Genomic DNA, 27299 nt, shown 5'->3' with positions numbered 1-27299 from the left:
CAGAATAACATCCAGGACAGTGGTGAATAACTTTGACAAACATAAATATTCATGTTACATGCTTTACTTGAAATTGTAGTAAGAAGATCATTCAACAAAATTACATCTGCAATTGATTATTATCAAGGAATATTTTATGAATATAACATGTGTATGCAAGGTACCTTATTGGAAGAACATCAAAACCAAGAGAACATTGCATACAGAAATGTCAATATTGTTTAAAGAGCAACTAACTGACCAAGTTATTCTGAATATCAATATTGAAATTAATTACAAAAGACCTGTGAAAGAAGATGCAATCCACCTCCAGAAAAAAACAAACTGACAAATAGAGGTATTCATAATAGTGTTTTGCACATATGTATATCTATATTGAATGATAACCTTTTCTAGTGTAGGGTAAGAAGTATGGGAAAGGAGACAGTTCAGAACTTAAAGTATAATAAGAAATTAAATCAATTACAAAAAGAGAGTCAAGTGCTTATTTGAGCATGTGTGTGATCAGCAAACAATAACTGATATGGAATTTTGCTTTTTCACCTTTTAATCACTTGTGTGCCTTTGAAGGTGAGGTCTTCTATTCATGGATCTGGACAATAGGGATGGAAAACTACTGAGTCAAACTGTCAATAGGTAGATGGATAGTCGAACTGACAAGGTAGAGATTGATTGTGATGAATGGATGGATTGGTAGATTATAAATCGAAAGAGATTTAGATAGATAGATGAATGAGAAAGATGGATAATTAGTAGATGAATGAAAAGTTAGATCGGTAGATGAATAGAATTGAATTTGGGAAAATGCAAAATGTTTTTATTATCCCAAACTAGACCACATTCCAAAAACTAATCATTTTAACAATAAAATCCTTTCAATAATGCTATATGACTGTAAATCATGAAGCATCATACTTTTAGGGACCAACAAGAACAACAACTATTATAAATGTTGTAAGCGATTCCAAAGCAATGGAAAAGCATATGACAAATTTGAGTAGATTACAACAGATTGATAATGATGATGTGAATTCATTTTATTAGGTATTCTAAAGGAAAGAAATACCACAAAGTATTTCTTTCTTTATGTAGATAAAATCTACAAAGATTTGTAGAATTTATCTCATTCCATTGAAGGGCACTTAAAAACAAGTATTCTTCAAAGCCTCTATAATACTATAGAGGGGTTTGGGGAGAGAGGTCATTAGAACTTGAAATTCTCTATGAATCAAAATAATGTTAAATTGAGTTATGGATTGGTAGTTTAATCCCTAGCTCTACCCCTTGCTAACTGCATATCATTTTTGCAAGTCCCTAGATCTCCTTAGTCCTCAGCTTTTCTCACTTGAAAAATGGTAGGTTGTGAATGAAAAATTCTCAAAGGTTCCTTGGAGAGCCAATTCTATGATTTCATGAATCAGATTCTTCCCTTGATCAGTTTAGATGATAGATCCTCTTTGAAGCTTCCTCTAGTAACCCCAAATATAAACTGTATTTCTCCTGAGTTTTTATACTATGATGTTTGTATTTCTATGTAATTATCATTATCAATTTTTATAGTCCTTTCGTAGTATTGCAAATAGTGTATTTCTTCTTTCTGGTCTATTAGATTGTACTGATATAGAGATTATATATATTTTTTCTTTATCACTGTATATATTCCCAAGGATATGTTAGGATCAGTTCAAAGTAATTGGAAAGTAGTTTCTAAATTTCCAGTATGAGCATTTATTCCACAGAAATTGGCAATGAAAGAAATTGGAAAGCAATAGAGAATATGTTAATGATGTATATTAAACTTAAAAGTATGTCTAGCCAGCCTACTTTTTTTTTTGGAAAATTTTGTTGTTTGGGGCAGCTAGGTGGCACAGTGGAGGAGCTGAGTACAAATACTTAATACTTATCTGTGTGACCCTGGGCAAGTCACTTAACCCCAATTACCTTAGCCCCCAAAAAAATTACTACTCTACTGCTCCCATGATCTCTTATTCCATTTTCATCTAAACTCCTTGAAAAAGAGATCTACAATCAGTGCCTATAGTTCTTTTGTCCATACAGATGTTAAAGTGATTTTCCTAAAGCATAGGTCTTATCATTTCACTCTCCTACTCAATAAAATCCAATGGCTTCCTGTGACCTCCAGGATCAAATATATAAAAATTTTTATTTGGCATTTGAAGCTTTTCACAACCTGTCTTAAATTTTACTTCCTTCCCTATACTCTGTTATTCAGCCATGCCAGCCTACTTTTTTTCTTTCAATATGACACTTCATCTCTCATTTTTTTGTGTCTTTTATTCTATTTTTCCATATATAAAATGCTCTCCTGTCTAACTTCAACTTTTAGAATCTTTGGCTTCCTTAAAATTTAGCTTACACACTATCTCTTTAGAATCCTTTTTCTTTTATTTATTATTATTATTATTTTATTTTCTTCATTATTATTTTCTTATATTCTTATATTATTATTAATATTATTATTATTTATAATAATAATTATTATTTTGTTTTTATTTTCTTTTACTCGTCTGCTACTCATTTACTTTGTGCTTATCTTGTATTGCTATTGTTGCTATTGTTTGTTGTTTGTTTTCAAGGAAGAGCAATGATGTGAGAATGTGATGTCTTGATTTATGTATGAATTGGATTTAAGCTAGACAAAGTTGCATAAAGTTGTCAGTGTCACTCTTTTTTCCAGAGTCATCAAATTCCAATGGCAGAATAAAAGTCAAGATGACTGGTGATGGCTCAGAATACAATGGATGAACTTGACATCTTTGATGTTTGACCAAGCTCTAAGCACTCCAAAACATCTGCTTCAGTTGCCTTCATGAGTATTGGACAAATTGTTCTCCTCTACCTATTCTGCCAGAGGAAATCTACATCTGATTGGTATAGACATCCCCCTAACTCGTTGATGGATTTGAAATCTGTTGGTTGCCTTTAACCTGTCTGCCAAGAGAGTTTATTAGGATGTGGCCATTGTGTATGCTACAGCTTCTTAAAGTCACAGGTGAGACTTGGGTGATGGTGGGCATTAAAAGTGGATGAACAGGTCTGAAAAAGGCTCATCAGACCCTCACTTCCAAAAGTGTTAATTCTCCTTGAATACCCTATTACCCTCATTATCTTATTTATATATCTTTTATATCCTGATTTTAAACATATACATATAAAATATATTTACATAAATATGTATTTATCTTGCATATAAATATACATTTTTTTCTTTCTGCCTATTAGAATGCAGCTTCCTTGATGGAAAGAGTTTTTGCTTGTTTATTTGTTTTGTAACCATCACTCAGTAAGGCATTTATACAATGTAATGCTTATTAATGGTTGATTGATTGAGCACCTCTCCATTGCATCATAGTGCATTGTATGTGGCAAGTACTGAAAATAAATTTATCGGTTTAAATAGATTTTGTTTTCTTTGGTTAGGAATAAATTTCCCATTTCTGTGGAAGCATAGTAGATACTCTATACATATTGCTAATTGGCAACAGTAAATTATTCTTACAGAATATCAGAATAGAAAATGGACCTATGAGATTATCTAAGTAAACACATTATTTAATAGATTAGACATTGGTGGCCCACAGTAATTTGCCCAAGTAATGCATCCAGAAAGTTGCAGAGTAGATGTTAAATTCCAGATCTCATAATTCTGAGTGTTCTTTTCCCCCAAAAAAATACCAATATGAGGGAGAAAAAGTCTTTAAGATCATCAAAATTTAAATAACATTTCATCTTTTGGCTTATGATCTGAGGAATTCGTTACAACAGAATAAAGCCAGCATTTTTGTCTTTCCCCCCAAACTCTACTGTGTCCACATCAAGACAGAATTTTCACAATTTGTTTCATAAGTTCATATATTGTGAAGCTAAAGGGACCTTAAAGATTTTGGAATTTAACACAATTAAATTCAAGACAGTGTATCATATCTTTTGGTATAATGTAGTATTTTGAGTGTAGGGGGAGATATATTGTTTAATTAAGACAAAGCTCCTGCTCTCATGTGTGTCAGGACTTTGCACATATTATTTCATTTGATTTTTTACAAATATGTCATGCAATCAAGTACATGATTAATCATTTCTATAGTGTAAGGGATTTTCAGAGTAGAATTCAATTTATAAGTAATTTCAATTTTACATAATAATTATAACCAAATCTTACTAACCATTGAGAACTCACTGATGTTAGTTATCCAAAATACCCTCTATTCTTTTTGAGTTATTATTCATGACTATAAACCCATGTGTAGATGAAGGAAACTTTACATTTTGGGTTAGAACAGAATGATACCTAAGACATAAATATCAATTTCCAACCAAAACTGAATATTTAACACCACTACCATTTACAAAATTCTTTCATGTTCATTATCTTATTTGATCTCTACTACCATCTCTAGAGGGCAAACAGGGAACATTTTGTGATCACTATTTTACAAATGAAGAAAATGAATTTTGCATAGTTTAAGTGCTTACACAAGACCACCTGGGTAGTAAATAGCAGAATTGGCACATGAAGTTAGGCTTATTTTCCCCATTCCGGTGGTTCCTTTCTATTAAACCATTTGATGTAGATTTTAAATGTTAACTAGCCTTCTCCTGTTCAATATCATTACTCTCCTTCCAGTATAATCACTGCTTTTGCTCACAGTCCTTTGATGTCACTTTCTATTCTTGTGAATGCATTCAATTTTACTCCTAGGTGTTTGGAGATTTGCATGTGGTTTTTATAGTTAAAATTTTTATGAGAGGGCAGTCCATAGTCAATTAAATTCATGAAACTATCCTGGAAAAGTCTTTGTACTCTGTTTTATTCAGTACAATTTCTTTGCCAATCCATTTATTTTGTGGTCATTAGGAAAGATTAAACATTTTATCCATTTTGTTCCTCAACCTCATGCTATAGAATCAGAGTTCTGGTCAAAAGACAGGTGTCCTTATAACTGCTTTCTCCACCTTCACCTCTACTCCTAGGTTCTTATTTAATTTCTTTTTACAGTTTTGAATCCACTAAAAATCACATTTGCTTACACAGATAGAGGTCTCTTATTCAGTAGATAAAAGCCTTTGCCCCTTCTACAGATATTTAGAGAATCTAGTTCACTCATTCCAACTGATTGGAATAGGTAAAAGTCAATCTCACCCACTCATCCCAGTAGGAGAAAGAACTAAAAAGCTTTTAACTCTCAAATACCAGCTATGTGGGTGAATGGCACTTGCTTGCCTATATTCAAAATGGACAGCTGCCAGTCTCCAGGGAAGACAATGAGTCTTAATTCAATTCAGCTTTAATGTAGCAAATATTTAGAGAGACAACATGATATAATGGATAGAGGCAGAATTAGGAGGAACTATTTTCTTCTTCTTTTTTTTTAAAATAACTTTTTATTGATAAAATGCATGCCAGGGTAATTTTTTACAGCATTATCCCTTGCATTCACTTCTGTTCCGATTTTTCTCCTCCCTCCCTCCACCCCTTCCCCCAGATGGCAAGCAGTCCTTTACATGTTGAATGGGTTACAGTATATCCTAGATACAATATATGTGTGCAGAACCGAACAGTTTTCTTGTTGCACAGGGAGAATTGAATTCAGAAGGTATAAATAACCAGGGAAGAAAAACAAAAATGCAAGCAGTTTATATTCATTTCCCAGTGTTCTTTCTCTGGGTGTAGCTGCTTCTGTCCATCTTTGATCAATTAAAGCTCTCTTTATCGAAGAGATCCACTTCCATCAGAATACATCCTCAAACAGTATTGTTGTTGAGGTATATAATGATCTCCTGGTTCTGCTCATTTCACTTAGCATCAGTTCATGTAAGTCTCGCCAGTCCTCTCTGTATTCATCCTGCTGGTCATTCCTTACAGAACAATAATATTCCATAACATTCATATACCACAATTTACTCAACCATTCTCCAATTGATGGACATCCTTTCATTTTCCAGCTTCTAGCCACTACAAACAGGGCTGCCACAAACATTTTGGCACATATAGGTCCCTTTCCTTTCTTTAGTATCTTTTTAGGGTATAAGCCCAGTAGAAACACTGCTGGATCAAAGGGTATGCACAGTTTGATAACTTTTTGAGCATAGTTCCAAATTGCTCTCCAGAATGGCTGGATGTGTTCACAATTCCACCAACAATGTATCAGTGTCCCTGTTTTCCCACATCCCCTCCAACATTCCCCATTATCTTTCCCTGTCATTCTAGCCAATCTGACAGGTGTGTAGTGGTATCTCAGAGTTGTCTTAATTTGCATTTCTCTGATTAATAATGATTTGGAGCATATTTTCATATGTCTATAAATAGTTTCAATTTCTTCGTCTGAGAATTGTCTGTTCATATCCTTTGACCACTTATCAATTGGAGAATGGTTTGATTTCTTATAGATTAGAGTCAATTCTCTATATATTTTGGAAATGAGGACTTTATCAGAATCTTTGATTGTAAAAATGTTTTCCCAGTTTATTGTTTCCCTTCTAATCTTGTCTACATGTGTTTTGTTTGTACAAAAACTTTTCAATTTGATATAATCAAAATGTTCTATGTTGTGGTCAATAGTGATCTCTAGTTCTTCTTTGGTCATAAATTCCTCCCTCTTCCACAGGTCTGACAGGTAAACTATCCTATGCTCTTCCAATTTATTTATAATCTCATTCTTTATGCCTAGATCATGAACCCATTTTGACCTTATCTTGGTGTATGGTGTTAAGTGTGGGTCAATGCCTAGTTTCTGCCATACTGATTTCAATTTTCCCAGCAATTTTTGTCAAATAATGCATTCTTATCCCAGAAACTGGTGTCTTTGGGTTTGTCAAACACTATATTATTAAAGTTATTGGCTGTTTTGTCCTTTGAACCTAACCTATTCCATTGATCAACTAGTCTATTTCTTAGCCAATACCAGATGGTTTTAGTAACTGCTGCTTTATAATATAATTTTAGATCTGGTACAGCTAGGCCACCTTCATTTGATTTTTTTTTTCATTAATTCCCTTGAAATTCTTGACCTTTTGTTTTTTCCATATGAACTTTGTTGTTATTTTTTCTAATTCATCAAAGTAGTTTTTTGGGAGTCTGATTGGTATAGCGCTAAATAAATAGATTAATTTAGGTAGTATTGTCATCTTTATTATATTTGCTCACCCAATCCAAGAGCATTTAAAATTTTTCCAGTTGTTTAGATCAGACTTAATTTGTGTGGAAAGTGTTTTGTAGTTTTGCTCATAAAGTTTCTGATTTTCCCTTGGCAGATAGATTCCTAAATATTTTATACAATCAGTAGTTACTTTAAATGGAATTTCTTTTTGTAACTCTAACTGTTGGGTTTTGTTAGTGATATATAAGAATGCTGATGACTTATGTGGGTTTATTTTATATCCTGCAACTTTGCTGAAGGTGTAGATTGTTTCTAATAACTTTTTGGTAGAATCTCTGGGGATCTCTAAGTATTCCATCATATCATCAGCAAAGAGTGATAATTTGGTTTCCTCATTGCCTATTTTTATTCCTTTAATCTCTTTCTCAATTCTTATTGCCAAAGCTAGCATTTCTAATACAATATTAAATAGTAAAGGTGATAGTGAGCAACCTTGTTTTACTCCTGATCTTATTGGGAATGGTTGCAGTTTGTCCCCGTTACATATGATACTTACTGCGGTTTTAAATAGATGCCACTGATTATTTTAAGGAAAAGTCCATTTATTCCTATACTCTCAAGAGTTTTTAATAGGAAAGGAAGAACTATTTTCAAGTCTTACATTTGATACATTCAAATTGTATGTCACTAGTCAAGTGCCTAGATAAGTCTGGTCCAAAAACACAAAGAAAAATCTAATTATTTGGTGTCTGTGATGTTTAAGGCACAGTGCTAGTTTCTTGGTGATAAAAAGATGAAAATGACCAAAGTTGGATATTACAGTCTAATAGGTTATATGATATATAAACAATTATTAAGTGAGTTTGAATATGATTGGGGAAGGGAGGATTATAAAGAGATTAAAGGATGGAGAGCTCACTTCAATCAAGGTATGTTTGTATATGTATGTGTGTGTATATGTGCATGTGTACTACAATATACTCATGGGGTGAGGCGGAAGAGACAGAGAGAGAACAGAAACGGAGACAGAAATAAGACAGAGAGATAAGCGATAAGAGGTAAGACAGAGACTGACCTAGAAAGACAGGAGAGGAACAAGAAGGAGAGGGAGAAGGGTGGAAGAGGAGAAAGAAATTGTGAAAACAGAAGACAGGGGAAGGAGGCTGAGGAGAAATAAGAAGAGGAAGAGGACAAGGAGATCAGAGAAGGTTTCTTGTCCATCAGGTAACAGAGTTCATTAGGCATATCCAATTGGCAAAAACGTTCCCATAGATAACCAATGTTATGGCACTGCTTTTCAAATAGGAATGAAGATATAATGATGAATTAATCATCTTGATCAGAAAGCTATGCTAGTTTCACAGAAGTATTATATGATCACCAGGTCTGGTTTCTGCTGCACAGAAAACAACAACAACAACAAAAAACACTCCAAAATCTTTTGGATAAAAATTATAACACACAGAAACATTTAGCTGCACAGGAAAGTTCTGTCATTACAGAAGAGACTTCTTTGTTTTCTTTTGGTGGTAATATTGCCTGAATAATCTGGATGGTAGTCTCAGTTTTCTATTTGCTTGGCATTTGCTTATGTACTCTTGCAATTTTACAACTAAGTCATCCTCTTATTTTTCTCAAAAATATTTTATTTTCCCAAATACATGTTGTTTTCTATATCATTTTTTTGTAAAATTTTGTGTTCCAAATTTTTCTCCTTCTCTCCTTTACCTCTCCCTGAGATAGCAAGCAATCTATTATAGGTTATATACGTAAAATCCTTTAAAAAATCAAACCAAAAGGGGAAAAACTCTGAAAAGAAAAAATCAAACAAACAAACAAAAAAGGTAAAAATACTATGCTTCAATCTACATTCAGTTTTCACAGTTCTCTCTCTGGATGCAGATGCCATTTTCTATCCCAAATCTATTGGAACTGTATTGGATCATTACATTTCTGAGAATAGCCATAGTTCATCATCACATTATCTTGCTGTTATTGTGTAAAATGTCCTCCTGGTTGTGTTCACTTAACTCAGCATCAGTTCATGTAAATCTTTCCAGGCTTTTATAAGATCAGCCTGCTCATTATTTCTTATGGAACAATAATATTCCATTACATTCACATACCATGATTTATTCAGCCATTCCCAAAATGATGGGGCATTCACTCAGTTTCCAATTTCTTGTCACAACAAAACAAGCTGCTACAAATATTTTTGTACATGTGGATCCTTTTCACGCTTTTATAATCTCCTTAGGATACAGATCAAATAGTGATAGTGTTGGATCAAAAGATATGTACAATTTTATACCCCTATGAATATAGTTCCAAATTTCTCTCCAGAATGGCATTATCAATGCACAACTCTACCAGCAATGCATTAGTTTCCCAGTTTTCATAAAACATCAAATCAATTGAATGAAATGGAATGGTGGTGATAAGATGCTCTTCAACAATTATGAGGTCAATTCTTTATAGCATATTGGTCAGAAGAAAAATGGCATAATGGAGAGTAAACCAACTTTGGTGTAAGAAAGACCTGGGTTTTAAGTGACCTTTCTTACACATATTGCCTGGATGACCATGGACAATTCATCTAAACTCTCAGTGCCATAGCCAACTTTCTTCCAGTCAAATTACCAATCTGTATCTTTAAATAATCTGTTACTATGAAATCATAGAGAGTATAAGATTTTCTATTATTATTTCTTAGATTATTTTATCTAGTTTATCCCTAAGCATTCAAATTAGTATGCATGTGGCCAAATGTCACATTTATACCCTATTGCACAATTTATATTACTTTATCATTCCAGTTAGTTGGAAATACAGTGTTCTATGGGACAAGAAACACTGTTTTCAGAATTTGGGGACTTGGATTACAATTTTTTCTCTGCTACTTATTAGCTGTTAGGCTATGTGCAGCTTACTTAGAACTTCTCTGAGACTCAATTTCTTCATCTGTAAAATATATACAGAAATTATTCTATGTACCTCACAGTGTTATTATGAAGAAAATGTAATTCATAAACTATATACATGTGAATTCTAGGGATAGGGAATTGATTCTGTGATTTCTTTGGAATAGGGAACTATTCACTAAGGAAACTGCTTCTATCAGCATGGGTCAACATTTCCCCAGGAACTTGCAGAAAATTGTCTTTAGCACTGAGAAGTGGTGATTTGCCTTGGGTTACAAAATCAGAATACATCAGAAGTAGATCTTATATCAATTCTATTCTTCCTGGCTCTGAAGTTGGCTCTTTATGCACCATGCCAAGCATCTTCCTAGCTACAGGGAACATAAATTATTTTCTTTGTTTCATGTAGCAAATCTGAACCAGAGTTAGCAAATTGTTTCAAGAACAGAGTCCTCAATATACAGAATATCCCAAAAGGCTTAAGTTTAAACTTAAATAACTTCAAAAGTGTTAATGCCCAAAACTTACAAAAACATCATTTGAAAGTATTTATTTTAGGCTTATTTAATTTTTGAATTTTGAATAATACATATGTGATTTTAATTTTAACAAAGTAGGGTGGAAGATTCTGGATGACTTTTTTTTTTTTTTTTCAGACTGGAACAATAAGAGAAGTCACCTGATCATATACTCTCATTAGCCTTTTGTGGAATCATATCAAAATTATCATTTAAGTATCAAAACTTCATTATTTTGGATGGCCTTAAATTTGAAATTATAAATAAAATCCTTTTCATTGATGAACAGCAGCTGATGAAAAAAAGTTATTACTGTTAAAAAATCAACTAGAATGATCTATATTATAAGATGGTCTTTATCTTGGATTTTAACAAGATACATATCAATATTTTAAAATTTATCTAATTTACTTTTGTAAGTTTGTAGCAGTTATATTTTGAAGTTATTAAAACTTAAAGTTGAACTAAAACTTTTGGAATAACTTCAGTTGTTCCACATTCATAAACATACTTTCTCTTTTTAACAATCACTATATTTCTCCCAATTAAGTATTTTGTTTCCAAGTACAACTTTTCAAGCTAAAAATCTTTTATCTTTTATCTTCATCTCCTATGATCCTTTTTCTTACAGATGAAGAAATTGAAGTGAAAAGGGTGAAATGATTTAGCTAAAATTACATAACTAGTGGTAAAGCTAGAATTAGAAGTTCACTTTTTTTTTTTTCCCTACTAAGATACACACTATTGTTAACAAATTTCTTGAACTTAGGAGCCATACTTTATATCCAGTCTGTATTTTCAATTACTCCTCTTGATTCTCAGCATGCACTAGGTACTCAACAAATATTAAATTGTAAACTCTAGAGACAGGCTAGGGAGAGTAGAAAAGACACTGGATTTGGTATAAGAGAACATGGTTCCAATTCCCCTTACTGCTACTTACTTACATATCAGGTCCTATGAAAATGTTTAAAAGTCTGGGATTCAATTTTCTTATCAGATAAAGGACAAAGACTAGAAAAACTTTAAAGCCCTATCACATGCTAAAACCTATGATTTCCTATACTCTGTGAATAGCAACTCATACATAATAGCTACTCAATAAATATTTGTAGAATTGAATTGTTAGAGAAAAATGAAACAGTTACATGCAACTGTGAATCAAAAGTATTTCACTGTCTCAACATATCATTGAATTGAAAGGAGATAAGAGGTACTATTTCCATTCGTAATTGGGGAAACTGAGGCAAAATGCTTTGCCTGAAGTCAAACAGAGTTAGCAGAGCAGTTGAAAATAGAACTTGAGGCTTTTGACTTTCAGGTTTCTTCTCTTTCTCTTAGATGCACCTACCTTATAGGCAGAATACAAATCGCTCATGCCCTTTATCTCATAGGGCTAATGTGAAGTGATTTGGGGTTTCTTCAGCTTTCTTAGGAGTCTGGATTAAAAAGTTTCTGCAAAATACTCTGAATTCCATTGAGAATGTAGATAGATATATTAGTAAGTTATTAATGTAAAAATTAGCTAAGGTTTTTCCCCTTCTTTTTTTAGTCAGGCTGTGTCTTTTTAAAAATCTATTATCTCCAATATGAAAGATGTGCTTTTAGTGAAAAATGCTAATTCGGGGTCAGGAAAAATCCTGATGATTGTATCTGTCAACCCCCAAAACATAGCTCATTAGTGAATCCATTTCCTTAAGATCTTTCTGCTGGACCTGAGAGCATAATCAGGCCTTTATGCGGTTTCTCCTCCAATTGTGAACAGATAGAAAAAAAAAATTAAAATAATTGGTTGATCTAGAAAAAAGCACAAAGAAATTTCTTATATTTCTATGACATCTTTCAAATAGGGGTTGAAAATGAGATTGGAGGTGAGAATGTGAAACTGGGAAGGGCAATGAGGAAAGGGGATTGTTTCTTTATATATATATTCATTAAATCATAGCCCAAAACAAGGAAGAGGAAGAAGAAAAGCCAAAGCAGAAAGGAGAATATCAAAGAAATGAAATGACTTTTGCATTAATGATGTATATATACTAAGCATATTAATGGCTCATGGGGGAATCAGTAGGAATTTTTCATTAAGTAGCCGAGGGCAAATGAAACAATTATTTTTTTTCCCTTTCAAAATTCCATTTTAGAAGTAATCATGGATGGGGCATTGAAAATGAGGCAGGGCATTGGGTGTAAGTTTCAGAAGGGGAAAGAGAAGAAGGGAGGACAAAAGGAGAAAGGATATTTTTAGAGCTGTCACTTTGAAATGTACCTGCTTTTACTAGAGTGCTACTTTGACACAGCACTGGAAATCTCTCCAAAAGGAAGCAGCCGTATTTTAAAATAATAGGATTATAGCAAGCAACTTTAATCAAGCTCTCTTTAGCCTCAAGAGCGTGGAGAAGAGCCTTGCAAAAGAGTGAGACAGAAAGATTGTTCACCAGCCATATTTTCCCAAACTTCATAAGCTGAAAGAAATTGACCATTGGATCAGTTCCCTGGAGGGATATGAAAGCTTTGTAAGCACTGTGATAAAAAGGAGATCCATTTAGATGATGTTCCTTATCTCATTCTTTTCCTCCTGAAGGTAATAGCTCAGGTTGTGACTTAAAAATCCTGAATCATTAATAATGAAGGTGCTTGTCTAACTTTAACCAATTTGCTCCATCTATCCTGGAATGACTTTGTAGTTATTCCTCAATGGTTGTTTACTAAGATCACTTGAGAGGGAGATTGACATTGCTCAAGTCATTTTGCAGATAAAGGAATTAAAACATAGAGCAGTTGATTGACTTTTTATTGTGTCTTCTAACAAATTAGTTGCCAAGAAAACCTTGGATCCTGTAGTAAACTGGCATCATTCATTGGTAGATTTGCCAGTTCTCCAGTGAATCCAACATTGTCCTAATGATCACTCAAATGCAATTAGCATGGGCATAAAAGCCAAAATACTCATCAGCACTTTGCCCAGGAGAAAAATCTCTTTGGCATGATGGTCATGTCCTCACACACTCTAGTGGCACATTATCAGTGTGGAACCTTGGAGATTCTCCTGTCAGTATTTCTCAGAAGGAGGAACTCTAGGATGATGAGGACAAATGGTCCTCTTATTCAAATATATTAAGTGCTCAGGAAACCTGTGTTAAGAACTTTTTGAATACATACACACATATACCTCAAATATGAAGATGAAACCAAAGGTTAAAATGTCTTCAGGAGAAGCTAGGCATAGTTGAAGAATGATATCTGGATCTAGGAACTATTCCCTGGAGATTTCTCTAGTAACTCCATATGGCCACATAAAATTTTGTCTTACTTAGAGCTGAGCCCCCATTCCTTTGGCACTTGGCTATCACTTCAAAGACTCTGTGAACTTATAAAAACACTTGAATTTAAGATTATAGATCCCAGTTTGGCAAACTTTAAATCACGTATTGAATCAGTACATTATTTTTGTATACTTAGTGAGATAAGAATAGTTTCTATTTTTATTTTATTTTGTTTTGATTGAAGCTTTTTATTTTCAAAACATAATGCAAGGATAATTTTCATCACTGACCTTGTGTTCCCATTTCCTCCTCTTCCCTTCACTCCTTCCCCTAGATGACAAGTAATCCAATATATGTTAAACATGGTAAAATATATGTAAATTCATTATAAGCATAGATATTTATGCAATTATTCAAAAAGGAAAAAATGAGAAATGTTGTGTTCTCTTCTTTTCAAAAATACAATCGTTCTTTGGAAGCAGGTTTCTCGGCAGGAGGCGGGGGGGGGTGGTGATTCTGGAGGCAGCTTTAGGTTCAGTTTAAAATAATAATCACCTCAAAAGCAGCCAGAAGTTAAAGTACAGTCCTTTATTGTCTCTTCCAAAACATCCCAGGTAGTTTTCTTAGAGCCCTATCTCCTTCCTTGATTCCAAGAGCTCTTTCAGCTTGTCCTTTGTCTCTTCCAACTTCAGCTTCAGCCTCCAGCTCCCTCTGAATCTCCACTTTTGAATCTTCTCCCGACTGAATTCTGTTTCTGAAAATCTCCCAAACTGACTTACTTCTGACTGAGGCTCTACAAGCTTCTTATATATGATCTCTTAAAGGTGTGAACCCAAAGGTAGACTCTTCCTTGAGAGAGTGGGATTGTGGGAGTGTAACTTGGTGAATCTCCTAGACTTGTGAACTCTAATGTGTAAGCTAATGTGTGAACTCCCAAAAGTGTAAATTTAAGCATTGTTTCTATCAATTCCAGTGAGTTAACACATTGTAAGGATTTTAACAGAGAAAGAAAATAAAATGCAAGCAAACAACAGCAAAAGAAGTGAAAAAGGCTATGTTGTGATACACACTCAGTTCCCACAGTCCTCTCTCTGGGTCATTATCATAAGATCATTGGAACAGGCCTGAAATCATCTCACTGTTGAAAAGAGCCACATCCATCAGAACTGATCTGATCATCATATAATCTTGCCGTGTACAATGATCTCCTGTTTCTGCTCATTTCACTTAGCATCAGTTTATATTAGTCTCTCCAACTGTTTCTGAAATCATCCCACTGGTCGTTTCTTATAGAACAATAATATTCATAACATTCATATATGTATCACTTATTCAGCCATTCTTCAACTGATTGGCATTCACTCACTTTCCAGTTTCCTGCCACTACAAAGAGGGCTGCCACAAACATTCTTGCACATACAGGTCCCTTTCCCTCCTTTAAAATCTCTTTGGGATATAAACCCAGTAGAAAAACTGCTGGATCAAAGGTTATGCACAGTTTGATAGCTTTTTGAGCATGGTTCTTGCGCTCCAGAATGTTTGGATCACTTTACAACTCCACCAATAATGTATCAGTGTCCCCGTTTTCTCACATCCCCTCTAACAGTCATCATTGTCTTTTCTTGTCACCTTAGTCAATTTAAAAGGTATGTAGTGGTACCTTAGAGTTGTCTTATTTTGCATTCCTCTGATCAATAGTGATTTAGGGCACCTTTTCACATGATTAGAAATGGTTTCAATTTCTTCTGAAAATTGTCTATTCATATCCTTTGATCATTTATCAATTAGAGAATGGCTTGAATTCTTATATATTTGAGTCAATTCGCTATGTATTTTAGAAATGAGAACTTTATCAGAACTCCTGAAAGTACAAATGTTTCCCCAATTTATTGCCTCCCTTCTAATTTTGTCTACATTAGTTTTGTAAAAAACTTTTAAACTTAATATAATTAAATTATCTAGATGGTTTTCAATAATGAGCTCCACTTCTTCCTTGGTCACAAATTCCTTCCTTCTCCACAGATCTGAGAGGTAAATTAGGAATAGTTTTTATTTTTAAAAAGTAGTTGTATAGGATTTAAATGTGTAAAAACAGACAAAAAATTTTAGCTCCCTGTCCACACAAGACACATATAAACACACACACACACATACACACAAAAAAATAGTAGGAAAAAAATTGGCTTTTAGACCATAGTTTACCAACCACTGTTTATCTATTAATATATGAAGTAATCCTCTGTGGCAAATATGAGCAATGCCCTCACTGAAAAAAGTTTATATCATTTTCATTATTTTTTTCTTTTTTTGTTGTTTGTGTTGTGATTACAACTTTTTAAAAATAAAATCTCTAAACAAGTGGAATTATTTTTATCAGACTGCTTAATACAAATTTTTGTTTTCTAGAGGGTAGTGTGTGCAATACAAAAGACATATAGTAATGGTAACATTATTTTCCATTTTTCTTCTATTTTAGAATGCTTGCATATCAGAAACCTTGTACCTTATGTATGGTCATGTAGTTAAATCCAGAAAATAGATGCTTAGAAAAAGAACCATTTCAAAATTGCAGACAAGTTGCTTTCTCTAAGGGCAAATATAATGACTCTAGAATAAAAGGAAATTCTTATAGTCCCAGTATTCTTTGTTCATGTTTGAAATATTCTTTTCATTAATCTATTTTGCTTAAACCATGTTGTTTCAGCAGCTAATTAGAATGAGTAACAATTGCTTCAAAGAACTTATACTATTTAGGTGAGACAAAGACATTTATTTAAATATTACTTGACTGACAGTTTGTCTAATGTGAACACAGACCTTTTTCTTTTCTTTTATATTATGATCATTGCCCACTGCTTACCATCACCATGTACTTTTGTGATGTTGTTTTGTCAATGCACTGTTAATTATCATGGCTAAATATTTATTTACAGCAATGCTTAGTGAGCTAAATTGAGCCCCTATGTAACTTCTTGAGATATTTTTTTTCTTTGACATGCATTAAATAGATCAAGAAGTAGTACATGTATTTCAAATGTCTTCCATAAACAAACAGGAATTGAATATGATGACAATCTTTCCAAAGACAGGATGTGGTCTATTTTTCAGGATAACTGTGCTAGACTTGAAGTTTCAGAATACAGGACACTCTGTATCACGAGTCATTCTCAGAAAATGCCAAAGGAATGAGAAATGAGATATGTATCCACAGCTTTTTCATACCCTAGCTAATAAGCTTCACCTTGGTTCATTTGATTTGCAAAAAGCACTTAACATATTATTAACTATCATTGTTTTCAGAGAAATCACTCTCAGGAGAGTAGTTCATTGGTATCTTAAAATTTATTTTTTTAAAATGATATTCCATATTATCCTCTAGCAGTGCAGAATCTCTAACTGGAAAATGATTTTCCATTGATCTGGGAGCTGCTACTATCTTTTTAGTGAATTTTGAGTTTTAAATCTCCACTGGACCACCACAGACTTGAATACTGTTTATTTAACCACATGTCGAAAATAAAAATCATTACTAAGTACCATTTAAAATATATGTACATATATATGTATGTATGTATATATATTTTTAAATAACTTTTTATGACAGAACCCATGCCAGGATAATTTTTTACAACATTATCCCTTGCACTTACTTCTGTTCCAATTTTTCCCCTCCCTCCCTCCACCCCCTCCCCCAGATGGCAAGCAGTCCTTTACATGTTGAATATGCCACAGTATATCCTAGATACAATATATGTGTGCAGAATGGAACAGTTCTCTTGTTGCACAGGGAGAATTGGATTCAGAAGGTAAAAATAACCTGGGAAGAAAAACAAATATGCAAACATTTTACATTCATTTCCCAGTGTTCTTTCTTTGGGTGTGTGTGTGTGTGTGTGTATGTATATGTATATGTGTGTATATATATATATATATATATATATATGTATATATATATATATATATATATAATATATATATATATAAAATTTTTAGGTGAGGAAACTGAGATTGAAAAGCATTTATATGACACAGGTCACATAGCTAGTAAGTGTCCACAGCAAAATTCAGGCTTGGGTCTTCTTAATTTCAGGTCCAGAATAATAGTGACCATGATAAAATGTTAGTATGACAGCAATTATTTGAGCTGGGCATTGAACCCAGTTTTCTTGTTTCTGAGTATAACATTTTTATTAATTATATTAACTACTCTATATTTTAAAGGAGGGAAAACTATTATTTTACTCTAAACAATCTTAGCAACTTGATATTTGGCAAATCCTTGAAATAAAATGTGATTTCATATGATTTTTTGAATTTTTTTCCCTATGTATCTCTACTATTTTGTTATCAGAAAGGTAACACATAAGACAGGAAGAGCTTGTATTACTCATATTATCATGAAAAGTTGTTAAGTCTAAGAATAGAAAGTGACTTCCTCATATTTGAAAAAGGCTAGGAACAAACTAGGGAAGAATGAGGTTAGCAGGCACATTCATAGCAATGAAAAAAAAAAAAAAAGAAAAAAGGGATTAAAGGAACCCACAGAGTTCTAGAAAGGACCCAAGAGGATTATAGATTTATTACTACATGCTTAGCTGCTACTTTTGGTGAAGTGCTAAAATTTGGCAAGAGTAGTCTAATTTGTGAATTTTCAGTTTAAAAGGTAAAATTCAGACAGAGAACATTTTTACAGAAAGCTGCAAGACCCACATTTTTCAGCTGTTACTAGACTTACAAGTCTTGTTTATGGCCCTCATATGCAGGGCATCACTCTAATATTCCATGATGAATCCAGGCCTAGAAAGATCAAAAAAAAAATCTTTTGGGGATAGGATTGTAATTGAAAAGGTTGAGTTTTAAATGCATTATGCAAACGCCAGGCTTGCCTGGTTTTAAAAGAGATTCCTGCCATCACCCAATCAAAATGTGAAATCTTTTCTCACCTTGTAAAAGTCAAAGGCAGTTCCTGCATTTTCATTATTTTGCTGGAATCCAAATATTATTCTTCCATTCTCTAACTGTTCTCATCACACTGTGATCAACTATTGCCGGAGAAGGAAAGGTTAGATTTATCAATCAAACTTTGCTACCAGCCCTCTAAATAATTGAACCCTCAGGAGAAACAAGACTATGCATTCCTTTTTTAATGTTGTTGTTTTCAATATCTTCATAAAAAGTCATTTCAATATGCTTGTTTCTGTGGCAGAAGGTTTTATGAAGTGTTTATCCTCCTCAGATTTCCAAACAGCATGTGTGTGTATGTATATATACATATGTGGGAAATAGAAAGGGAGAGAAGGAGGAAGAGAGAGGCAGATATAAACATAAATAACCACAGATACATAATGTGGGAGGCCACATGGAAAAGGGAGATGTGAATATCCAGAATAAGGATGGATGGGGGGAACAGACGAGGGAAAAAAGAATCTGACTCACTTTTCCTCTAAGGATCTGAGATTCATAAATCTAGAACTAAAAGTGACCTCAAAGATCATCAAGTGTAATAATCTGATTTTAAGGATAAGGAAACAGTCACAGTGAAATTGTGACTTGCCCAAGATCACTTAAGTATCAATCATTGAAGGAGGATTTGAATCTTGGTCTTCTGATTTCAGAGCCAATATTCTTTCAACTATACCATCCTGTATCTTCCCAAACAGATTACCCCTAAACAAATTTCTCCTCCTCACACTCTTATTCCGTGAGAATGGTGAAGGAAGTATTTGTATTTCCAGTTTATCCTATTTATAGTTTCTATACATTTGTTTGGGCAGTTAGGTGCTACAACTGATAAAAGTGCTTGGTCTGGAATCGGAAGACTCATCTTCATGAATTCAAATATGGCCTCATACACTGCAGTTTTTTGAGTAGGTTGAGTGACATGGTCAAACATGTTTTAGGAAAGTCACTTTAGCAGATGAATAGAGGAGTTGAGCTAGGTAGGCCCAGCAGCAGGATAGTACAATAGTCTGAGCTATGAGGGACCGGAACAAGGAGGTCAAAGTCTAAATGGTTTTGGCAACAGATGCTTTAATAGAAGGGATGAGAGAGAATGAGGAAGTGAGGACACAAATATTGTGAACCTGAGGGACTGAGAGGATGGTAGTGCAAGTGCAAGACCATCCTTGTGGCTGAGGTGGCATGGAAAAGTAGGTCATGAATAATGGATAGAATGAGGAACTGAGTGGTTAGTGTTTGAGAGAGAGTTGTTATCTATGTTGAAGTCTCCCTGTATATAAGTAAGGGATAAGAAGGGGAGCCAAGTACTGAACTCTTTTAGCAAGGAAGAAGAGTGACCTGAATGTCTGCAGCTATCCGGATTCTGATTCAGTGGTAGCTATGGCATGAACCTCAAAGGAGAAGATCCTGGCTCTGAAATATAAATTGAATTAGAGGTGGCTGCGATTTGTAGCTTTCAAAAAAGTCCTGACATCCCAGCTCAGGAACTGATAACCCAGAGTGATACAAAATGCCAGAGATGCCACAAAGAGAATTTTCACCATCCAAACTGCCAATGGTAGGCAAAACCAAAAAGTGGTCACCTTTTTTTGCTGGGCTTTTCAATTTTCCCTGCCTATGGTACTCCCGTAGAACTCATGCTACTGCCTACCTCCTGTTTTTCCAAGTCCTGTGTTATTTAAGTGCCTCTTTATCATTCTTCCCTTCTTCCCTCCTACTTAATTCATGAAACAAAACATTTCTGATAAAACAAAATCCTTGTAAAATTAGCATAATTTTATGTCAATAACCAAATAACAAAAATCATATGATTATCTCAATATATGCATAAAAAGCATTTGATCAAATCCAACATCCATTCATATTAAAACACTAGAGAATATAGGAATAAATGGAATTTTCCTTAAAATGATCTTTAGCATCTATTTAAACCATCATATGTAATGGGGACAAAATAGAACCATTTCCACTAAGATCAGAGGTGAAACAAGGTTGCCCACTGTCACCATTACTATTCAATATTGTCTTAGAAATGTAGCTTTGGTGATAACAGAAGAAAAAGAGATTAAAAGAATTAGAATAAATAACGAGGTAACCAAATTTTCACTCTTTACTGATGATATGATGGTATACTTAGAGAACCATAGAAAATCAACTAAAAAACTACTAGAAACAACTGACAACTTTAGCAAAATTGCAGGATACAAAAAATCCACATACATCATCAGCATTTTTATATATTAACAACAAAGTCTAACAAGAAAAGATACAAAGAAAAATTCCACTTAAAATAACTGATGATAATATAAAATATTTGGGGGTTTACCTACTAAGGAAAAGTCAGGAACTACATGAACACAACTACAAAACACTTTCTCCACAAATATAATCAGATCTAATCAAATGGAAAAATATCAAGTGCTTGTGGGTAGGCTGAGCCAATATAAGAAAAATGACAATACTACCTAAATTAATCTACTTATTCAGTGCCATACCAATCAAACGCCCAAGAAATTATTTTACAGATTTAGAAACAAATAATAACAAAGTTCATCTGGAAAAACAAAAAGTCAAGAATTTCAAGGGAGTTAATGAAAAATATGCAAAGGAAGGTGGCCTAGCTATGCCAGATTAAAACTATATTACAAAGCAACAGTCATCAAAACCATTTGTTACTGACTAAGAAATAGAGTAGTCAATGAGTGGAATAAGTTAAGATCACAGGAAAAAGAGTCAGTGCCTATAGTAATTTAGTGTTTGACAAACTCCAAAATCCTAGCTTTTGGGATAAAACCTCACTATTTGAAAAAAAAAAACTGATGGGAAAATTGGAAACTGATATGGGAGAAACTAGGCACTGACTTACACCTAACACCCTATTCCAAGATAAAATTGAAATGGGTTCATGATTTAGTCATAAAGAATGATATTATAGATACTACTACACACCTGTCAGACTGGCTAGAATGACAGAGAAAGATAGTGCAGAATATTAGAGGAGATGTGAGAAAACAGGGACATTAATACATTGTTGGTGGAATTGTGAATACATCCAACCATTCTGGAGAGCAATTGGAAGTACGCTTAAAAAGTTATCAAACTGTGCATACCCTTTGATCCAGCAGTGTTACTACTGGGCTTATACCCCAAAGAGATTTTAAAGAAGGGAAAGGGATCTGTATGTGCAAGAATGTTTGTGGCAGCCCTCTTTGTAGACCAGAAACTGGAAACTGAGTAGATGCCCATCAATTGGAAAATGGCTGAATAAACTGTGGTATATGAATATTATGGAATATTATTGTTTGGTAAGAAATGACCAGGAGGATGATTTTAGAAAGGTCTGGAGAGACTTACATGAACTGATGCTGAGTGAAATGAGCAGGGCCAGGAGATCATTATATATTTCAACAACAATACTATATGATGATCAATTCTGATGGACTTGGCCATCTTCAGCAATGAGATGAACCAAAGCAGTTCCAATGGAACAATAATGAACTGAACCAGCTACACCCAGCAAAAGAACTCTGGGAGATGACTAAGAACCATTATATAGAATTCCCAATCCCTCTATTTTTGTCCACCTGCATTTTTGATTTCCTTCACAGGCTAATTGTACAATATTTCAGAGTCTGATTCTTTTTGTACAACAAAATAACAATTTGGTCATGTATACTTATTTTGTATTTAATTTATACTTTAATATATTTAACATGTATTGGTCATCCTGCCATCTAGGGGAGGAGGTAGGGGGAAGGAGGGAAAAATTGGAACAAAAGGTTTGGCAATTGTCAATGCTGTAAATTTACCCATGCATATAACTTGTAAATAAAAATCTATTTTAAAAAAAGAGTGATATTATAAGCAAATTAGAAGAACAAAGTATAGTTTACCTCTCAGATCTGTGGAGAAGGAAGGAATTTGTGGTCAAAGAAGAACTGGAAATCAGTATTGAAGAAAAATAGATAATTTTGATTATATAAAGTTAAAAAGTTTTTGCACAAACAAAACTAATGCAGACAAAATTAGAAAGGAAGCAATAAACTGTAAAAAACATTTTTGCATTCAAAGGTTCTGATAAATGCTTCAATTTAGATATTGACTCAATTGACTCAAATTGATAAGAATTCAAGCCATTCTCCAATTGATAAAGGATCAAAGGATATGAACAGACAATTTTCAGATGAAGAAATTGAAACCATTTCTAATCATGTGAAAAGGTCCCCTAAATCACTATTGATCAAAGGAATGCAAATTAAGACAACTCTGAGGTAACACTACACACCTCTCATATTGGCTAAGATGACAGGAAAAAACAATGATGAATGTTGGAGGGGATGTGGGAAAACTGGGACCCTAATTGTTAATGAAGTTGTGAAGTGATCCAACCATTCTGGAGAGCAATTTTGAGCTGTGCCCAAAGGATTATCAAATAGTACATACTATCTGATCCAGCAGTATTTCTATTGGGCTTATATCCCAAAGAGATCTTAAAGGAGGGAAAGGGACTCATATGTGCAAAAATGTTTGTGGCTACTGTTTTTGTATGGCTAGAAGAAATTGAGTGGATGCTCCTCAGTTGGAGAATGGCTGAATAAGTGATGGTCTATGAATGTTATGGAATATTATTGTTCTATAAAAAATGACCAGCAGGATAATTTTAGAGAGGCCTGGAGAGGCTTACATGAAGTGATGCTATGTGAAATGAGCAGAACCAGTAGATCATTATACACGGCAACAAGATTATATGATGATCAATTCTGATGGACATGGATCTTTCCAATAATGAGATGATGCAAATCACTTCCAATAATCTTATTATGAAGAGAGCCATCTACATCCAGAGAGAGGACTGTGGATCACAACATAGCATTTTCACTCTTTTTGTTCTTGTTTGCTTGCATTTTCTTTTCTTTTTTTTTTTCTGGTTTGATTTGATTTTTCTTGTGCAGCAAGATCCTTGGGTATAAATATATATGCATATATTGGAGTTAACATGTATTTTACCATGTTTAACCTATATTAGATTACTTGCTATCTAGGGGCAGGAACACAAGGTTTTGCAAAGGTTAATGTTGAAAAATTATCGTGCATATCTTTTGAAAATTAAAAGGCTTTAATAAAAAAAAAAAAACCTTACATATTGAGGCTTAATGTGGACCTTGTTAAATCATGAGCAAGAAAAAGCCACACTTGCTTTTCCAAAGAATCTCTTTTTAACTTCAAAGAATCTCAATTTGATGAAATGTATATGTGGGTTTGGGGGCAGAAGTGGGTCAAGACAGAAGTTATATCAAACCTTCAATGCCTCAAGCTTATTTCTACTGGTAATATTTAGTCCTCATCCTAAAAAAAATAAAGAAAAATATAAACAAATAAATGTATATACTTAGTAGTATCTTATATTGTGTTATTTGCATTATATAATATAATACATTACAAATAAAAATGAAAAGAAAATAATTTAGTCTTCATCATTTTATAGTAGGGAGCTCTCTCAGTATAGTCATTCTCATCTCTCCTTCCTTACTCCTACAATCTTCCCTTAATTCTTTCTTGCCTGGAGAAGAAAATATTAGTTAATATAGCTGATATTAGAAACTAGGTACAGTGAAATAGAATTGAAAGATTCTTGGGATGGAGTATAAGGAACATTAGATTTTTAGCCAAAGGAGCTAGTTTCAAATCTCAAGATATGTTCTTATTTCCTTGGGTGACTTACTTTATTACTCTGGGTCTCAGCTTCCTCATCAATAAATTTAAGAGGTTTGTTGAAGTAACCTACATGGTGAAGTTGAAAGAGTACAGTCATCCCAATGGGATGCAGATTAGATGATTACCTATCTGTCTTTTGGTAAGCCCTCTCTACTCTTCAGTTTATTTATTTGTAAAATGGGGAGATCTGATCAGATGGCCTCTGAGTTTCAGTTCTAGTCTGGAGTTCTACAATGTTATGAATAACAGGTTAGGAAGCACATACCTGAAGATTTCTGTAGACTTTTGTAGTTGCCAAACTGCAATCTCAATGTGCTAATGAAGCGTCTTTAGTTTGCTAGGAACTGTGTGTGTGTGTGTGTGTGTGTGTGTGTGTGTGTGTATACACACACACACACATATATATACATATGTATACATATACATATATACACACATGTGTGTATATATATATATATATATATATATGTAAAATACACACAAACTAAATATATGGTAAATTTGAGAGAGAAGATAGTAATAACAAGGGTTGGAATAAGCATCTGAAAAGACTTCATATTGACAGCTGTGCTTGAATAAGAGGCTTGAAGGAACTAAAGGATTCTAGAGGAGATAAGAAAAAGATATTTCAAGGATGGGAAAAAACAAAGGCATAGACAGAGAAGACAACATGCTTTCTGCAAAGAACAACATGAAATCCAGATTCCCAATACTGTAGAGTGTAGTCAGGGGAGTAAGATAAAACAAGGCTGGAAAGTAGCTTGTATTCAAGCTTTGAAAGACTTTTAAAAGCCAAACAGATGTGCTTATATTTAATTCAAGAAGCAATAGGACTGCTACTAGGTCTGTGTTTCAAAGAGATAAAAAACCAAAAAAAGGAATAGGACCTGTAAGTACAAAAATATTTATGAAGCTTTTTAGTGATGGCAAAGAATTGGAAATTTAGTGGATGCCATCAATTGGTCAATGGCTGAACAAGTTGTGGTATATGATTGTGATGGAATACTATTGTGCTATAAGAAATGATACATAAGGTGTTTTAAGAAAAATCTGAAAAGACTTACATGAACTGTTGCAATGTGAAATGAGCAGAAACAAAAATACATTTTAGATAGTGATTTAGATAGAACATTGTACAATGTTCAATTGGCTATTCTCAGAAATAAATAATCCAAGGCAATTCTGAAAGACATGATGAAAAATGATAAAGAAAAAGATAAAGAACTGATAGTCTAAATGCAGATTGAAGCATACTTTTTTGTTTTACTTTCTTTATTTTTCTTGTTTTTTGTCAATTTTATTTCATAATATGACTAATATGAAATTCTGTTTTACAGAACTGCATATTTATATGAATATATAATCACACATATATATCCACAATTGTTTGGCTTTTTAGTATGGGAAAGAAAGGAGGGAGAGAATTTGAAACTCAGAATTTTAAAAAATGCTGAAAATTATTTTTATATGTGATTGAGGGGAAATATTAAATAAAAAATAAAATGGATTTTAAAAAGGTAGTAGGGAGTCATTAGGGTTTGTTGAGTAGGGGAGCAACTTAGGTAGACATTTGCTTAAGAAATATTACTTTGTCATTCATGTGGAGGACAGATTGGAGCCATCTTCTGTGAAAGAAAGTAAACTACATTTTCATCTCTGTGCCTTCAGCATCTGCTTCAGTGTCTGACAAATTGCAAGCATATGGCAAATGTTTATTGATTTATTGATTGATTTCTAAGGTGCCTTCCAGTTCTAAATTCTCATGTGTATTTTATAGCATTTGTGCCTGAAAAAGTGTCATGTGCCATGATGACCCTTAAATGTGATGTATTCCAATAAGCCGAAACCCATTAGAATTTTCCCTTAGAACTTTAAAATCTATTTAAATCTGAGTTGTATTCTAAATAGATTTTATTGGGACTACACTGGTATCATTGCTTTCCCTGAGGGCCTTGTAGGAGTGATTTAACTTACTCCTGTCAGTTTCAGGGATAGACGTTTTCACACTTGTCACAGTGATTTAACTAAAGCACTATCTTTGCAGAGCTATTGGAAATCAACTGGTTGATTTGGTCAAGCAATCAGTGAGAGTAATTAAAAAACAAATCAGCACAATTATCTCACTGAAAATTCAGTGAAAATAGGCAATGCAGTATATTCATTACTCATAAGAGGTGTTAAATGATTGCTTGTTAAATGGATGAATTCAGTAGCCTCTTTTAAAATAATATTAGCCTCTTTGATAATATTAATGGGGCATCTACATGACTCAGTGGCTAGGGCTCTGAGTTCAAATCTGATCCCAGACAATTACTAGCTGTGTGATCCTGCATAATTCATTTAACCCTATTTACTTCAGTTTCTTCATCTGTAAAATGAGCTGAAAAAGGAAACAGCAAAACATTCTAATATCTTTGTCAAGAAAATCACAAATGAGCTCACAAAGAGTCAGGCACAAAGGAATAACAACAGCATAATTTTAATATCAGTTCTTCCCATAAACTAACTGGAGAAGAAAAAAATAATATAGCTACTCAATTTCTGTTTTAATTTTTTTATTTTTATTTACTGTTCTAATTGATGGTGGGTGGCTTTTTCATCTTCTTCCCTTCACTCTTTCCCTTATAACCAATCATTTAAGAAAGTTAATACAAAGAGAATGTAGGCTTTGTCAATACTGCATTGAATTCACAACTCCTTCAAGTCTTTCACTGATGATCTCAAAGAGGCTGTTGGATGTTCAGAAATAAAGAGGTGAAATAAATCATAAGTCACCAATGATCCTTTCTAGCCCTAACATTCTAT

Source organism: Antechinus flavipes, chromosome 1, assembly GCF_016432865.1.
Source record: "Antechinus flavipes isolate AdamAnt ecotype Samford, QLD, Australia chromosome 1, AdamAnt_v2, whole genome shotgun sequence".
NCBI lineage: Eukaryota > Metazoa > Chordata > Mammalia > Dasyuromorphia > Dasyuridae > Antechinus > Antechinus flavipes.
Note: the sequence above shows the minus strand (reverse complement) of the source record.